The following is a 4,905-nucleotide window of genomic DNA, read 5'->3' on the forward strand; positions in this document are numbered from 1 at the left end:
ATCCTCCAATGGTGGCTATAAATCTTCTGCTGCCACTTGCAGAGGGCATTTACTAATTACAGCATCAGCACGTCTTGTGCCAGTTGTAGGTCATCGGGATAGCCTAGAAAAGGAACAGAAATAGTTTTGCAACGAAGGCAGGCTCAAAGAACGAATGTCTCAGCACTGATCTCTCCACTGCTCTGGCAGCAGCCCTAGGAAACTGAGGATCACAATGCAGAGAACAAGGATGTTAATTCTGCCCAAATAACAGACCGCGCTTCCTCCACCCGGCTGTTCTGAGGAGCTAATTACACAGATTCCCGAATCAAAGAAATAGAAAACAGTCTGCAAATGATTGCAATGTTGATGTGCTGGCAGTCCCAACCATGACATATGGTCCTTCAGTTTGCCATCCTGGAGAACAGGCTCACCAGCAGCCCTCATTACGCAAAATTATGTCGCAAATAAGAGAAAGGGGCTGACTCTAGAAATGAGCTCGAGGCGACCTCCCTCCTCAGCCCCTCAGTTCCACAGAGCTGCTGCCAACCTGGTCACAGGTCCCCCAGTGTCCCTTGAGGGGGAAGGAAGGTGAATCATATCCAGGCAGGATCCCGGCTCAGTCCGTAGCCACGCACCAACTTTGCAAAGCCGGGATTTCGGCCCTGCCCCAGGAGCGCTCCAGCAGCAGGATCCACACCTCCAGGATCACCACTGGGCCCCCATCATGGAGCTGTGGAGTGGGGGATACTGTGGGTTATTTGTTTTTTTCCATTATTTCATTCCACGGGGATTTTTTTTTTAAATTTCAAAGAGGTACGGAGATGGGACTTTTAGTTGATTCGAAAGTGTGGTTTATTTTTTTTTTATTTTTCACAGAAAGTATGAGTTCTTGTTATGGGTATTGAGAGTATGACCAGAAGTCACAAGACTTATGGTTGCAAGATTTTTTAAGGACTTACTAACTAACAAAACATTGTTAACAAGGATATTTATGTTTTAATTCAACATTAAGAAATTTTGTTTAATTACAGTGTGATCTTTCTCAGCCAATTTTATTTTAACACCTAGATTTATTTTTAAGGCTATTTTGTTATCTTTGTACTTATTTTATTTTTTCTGTATTTCTAACCTCATAGCTAACCTTTTTTCTACTTAACATGTTTCTGCTTTGAGCTTTAAACCTACATTCTTGCTTTCAGTACTTAAGCTTGGAAGCTTTTCCTAAGGCCTCAGTTTATATCCTGTGTTCTTTTCCAGGCTTTGATTTACAGGTCCGATGTTCTGAGAATTTCTTGCATTCTGGACTCCAGCAGGATACCTGCAGGAGGGGAGAGGGGTGAGACAGGAGCACACCAAGGGCTTGCACATCACCCACAGCAGGTCATGCACCTCTACCACTCCTGGTGCCACAGGGCATGGACCATTCTCAAAAGGAATACCTTCCTCTCTTTTCCTGCTTTTCCATGTGTCAGAGACTGGAAAGATTGATGCCTGGAGAGGTTTTGGGGTGCAGGGGCAGGTGGCTCCTTGTGCAGTGCCCTGCCCTCACACCCCACCCCTCTGGAGCCTGCATCCCAGCCCTGCAGCAGTGCCAGTGATGGGCACACAGGAGGCAACGCTCCACACCCACCCTGGAGCCCCTGAGCAGCTCCTGAGTGCCAAAGTACAGCAGCCCCACCTGGGAGAAGGGCTCAGGAAGGCCAAGGGGTATTCAAGGCTGAACACGAGGCCATCATGTTTATCCAGATCCTCCCTCTCCTCTGTCATCGCTGGAACCCAGGAGCTGGTAGCTATATGTGTGCTTTCCCATATATTTTCTGTCTCTCTTTCTCCTTCTTCTTCTAATTCCCTCTTCTTGGAATATTTTGAGCAACTTAACATCAAACAGGCTTAAAATTTGCTAAGTTGAATGGGCCAAGTTAATGCTGTGAGAAGTGTTTTATGTTGATTGAATGTTGTACCAAACCTTTTGCCAAACTCTTGATTTTCTGATTTTTGTCAGTAAAGTCCTTTGTGTTGTTTTGAGAAATATCTCATTGGTATTTCTCTTGTGCATCCAATTCAGAGTGCATGAACCACTGTTGAGCCCTTTTAAAAGGCTCATCAAGGTGGTTTATGGGGGTCTGAGCCCTTGCCTGAGCATTTCCTCTTCCTCCACTCCAGCAGTGCCTCACTTCCTACCTTTGCAGCCTGACCCAGTGTCACCATCCCCACTCCAGCCCCTGCTCAGCTCCCCAGGTCCCTCTCCATCCCCCTTGGACACCAGACCAGCAGAGCCCCTGAGGACCAGACACTGCTCCTCCCTGGCAAGCAGGGAAGTGATTTTCCTTGTGCAAAGGTTAAGGACAGAGCTGATTTATTTTCTCCTTGCCCTCAGAGATACAAAGTTCAGCTGCACAGAGCAGCATCCCTGCACTGAGCAGCTCAGAGCACTGAGATGAAGATTTTGGCCCAGAAGACAGGTAACCCTGGCTGCCCTGCCTGCATCCTCAATCCACTCTCCTCCTGCCCCATCAGGACTGCAGGGCAGGAACAGCAGGAAAGGAGGAGTGTGACCTCCACTGCTCCTCCCTTAAGGTCATTGTTTTGAGCATGTAGCTCAGAATGGATAATTTTTATGTGTTCAGCATCTGCTCTGGACACTGTGTACTTCATTAATCCAGAAAAGGCTAAATGGGCACATTTTGCCTGTCTCACTGAAATCCCAAATTCTGGTGTTGGTTTCCTTGCTCTCGTCCTGCCTGTGTTTGGCCTTCAAATGGGCAAATGTAACTCTGGTAATGGAGTAGAGGAAAGCTCAGAGAGGCCACAGGAGCATTGTGCCTTTTAGGAAGGAGACAGCAGATAAACAGGATTAAGGAATTTTGCATAGTTCAACCTGCCAGCTTCTGTGAAGAGGAAATGTAGGCAGAGCCTGCAGCCCTGATTCAGAGGAGAAGCCTTTGAAATGCCTGCCAGGCAAAATGTGTTAAGATACAAGCTGCTTTTCCTCTGCAGCAGGGAACAGCCCTCCCTCTGTGGAGCCCACCCCACGCCAGGCACAGCCTGTGGTGCTTACACAGATTTCAGGAGCCCTGGGAGCCAAGCAAAGCAGTCCTGAATCTGAGTCACAGGCTGGGGCTGGTGCTGGAATTCAAACAGGGAGATCCCCTGCAAGATGTTCTGTTTGGACCAGATTGAAAAATTTCACCAAGAATTGGTTTCCCAGAAAGACCTTCATTTTTTTTCACATCTTTTTTTTTTTTTTTTTTCTTTTTTTTGATTGGTTGGGGTTTTTTTGGTTGTTTGCAGTTTGGTTTTTTTGGGTTTTTTTTTTGTTTTTTTGGTTTTTTTTTGTTTTTTGCTGTGGTGATGGTGTTGTTGTTGGTGTTGGTGTTGTTGTCGGTGGTGTTGTTGTGGAAAAGTGCCGAAAACTGAAATATTTAGAATGGGGCTGGTTGTATTTTTATCTCTTTAAGGGAAGGGTCTGGATTTGGGTTATGTCTAGAGAAAGTGTTTTGATTTTCAGGTGAAATCTGCTGGCTCTGACACCTGCTCTCCCAGCAGCAGTGGTGTCCTGCAGTGGTTTGGGCCGTGCCCGTGGGAATGCAGTATTAGAGACTCTGTCCACAGCACTTTTCCCCCAGGAGGAGAGGACATGCCTGTAACTCACCACTGCTCTGGGACAAGAGAAGCTGCCACTGTCCCTCCCCAAAACCAGAGCCCTTCATATCCCCTCCTCACTCCTGGCCATGGCACCAAGGGATGAACACTGATTTTTGTGAGCTCTCTGTAAGCCAGCATACAGTGAAGCATGTGGGGGCTCTGCTTATTAAACCCAAGGGAAAAATATTGGGAAAAAGCAGAGGATCACTGCAAAACCAAGTTACAGCTGTGTGATCAGCTCCATGGAGCACCATCCCAGCCTGCACGGTGTCACTGGGCTGCCATGTTCTTTACCATTGCTGGCTCTGGTTTTTGCCCCTGGTTTGGCTGGGGATGCAGCACAGAGCCAGGATTGTCATTTCAGTGGAGCTGGGGAGAGAGGGCAGAAGGAAATCAAGGCAGAAACCAGCACAGCCTAAGCATTCCCTGTGGCACAGGGCTGAGAGCAGCATCCAGCATCCCACTGGGGTGGGGCTGAGGACACCCCTGCAAGGGCTGGTGGTGTGAGGTTTTGGAGATTTCCTGAGTGCCCAGGGTGCTCACAGAGAATTTGGCTGTCTCTACAAGCAGTGGGGTGGGGCAGCTGCCAGAGATGGAAATTTAGGCTGACGGTCCTCAATGGAATCTCCAGGTTGGGTAACCTGGTCCCATCTTTGCAAGAAGTCTGCAAAGTCTGCTATTTCTAACCAACTCCATCTAAAATGAAGAAAAATCTAAGCTTTTCATCATTTTTTAAAATTTTATTTTTAGAATTTGTTTAATTATTTAAATTCAGTATTTCAGAAAATTCAGAAGGACACACCTTCAAAGTTGGTCTGGACAATGTTCTGTTAAAACTACCACACAAGGGGCACCCACCACTAGTGAATTATAAGGAACTGAGTGAGGAGTCATGTCTGGTTTCCCTGCATCTAATCAGAATTTTCCCTTTCACATCCTATCATACTTGTTCTACCCCTCAGGGTACTGCTGTCCTTGGATGAGGTTTTAGTGTGGCTGTTAAATCCTGTTTGGATGGACTTCCAGGCAGCCCTGACAGCTGAGAGCTTGGCTGCACAGAATGCAGGGCAGGACTGCTGGGATGGGAGAAGCTGCTTCTCCAGAGGAGCTCTGAGCAGGATCCCAGAGCTGCCACCCCTCCCTGCTCTGCTGGGCTTGGGGGATGTGGGAAATCTGCTTTGCTGGCCTGTAACACTGGTGGGAGTTTGCACCACTTAATTGTCTTAGTTTCTTCTGCCTTCACTCAGAGCCAGGATTTAAAAATACATGAAGGAAACG

At 47.4% G+C, this 4,905-nt stretch overlaps 1 long non-coding RNA gene across 1 annotated transcript; it reads left to right on the plus strand.

Moving 5' to 3' along the window:
• Positions 1–641: 641 nt before the first annotated feature.
• LOC130266633 (uncharacterized) lies at positions 642–2,013 on the plus strand. The gene is made up of 2 exons (XR_008842931.1): positions 642–795; positions 1,240–2,013. It is a non-coding gene; the product is annotated as an uncharacterized LOC130266633 (long non-coding RNA).
• The last annotated feature ends 2,892 nt before the right edge of the window (positions 2,014–4,905 follow it).

This window comes from Oenanthe melanoleuca, unplaced genomic scaffold (assembly GCF_029582105.1).
Source record: "Oenanthe melanoleuca isolate GR-GAL-2019-014 unplaced genomic scaffold, OMel1.0 S114, whole genome shotgun sequence".
Classification (NCBI taxonomy): domain Eukaryota; kingdom Metazoa; phylum Chordata; class Aves; order Passeriformes; family Muscicapidae; genus Oenanthe; species Oenanthe melanoleuca.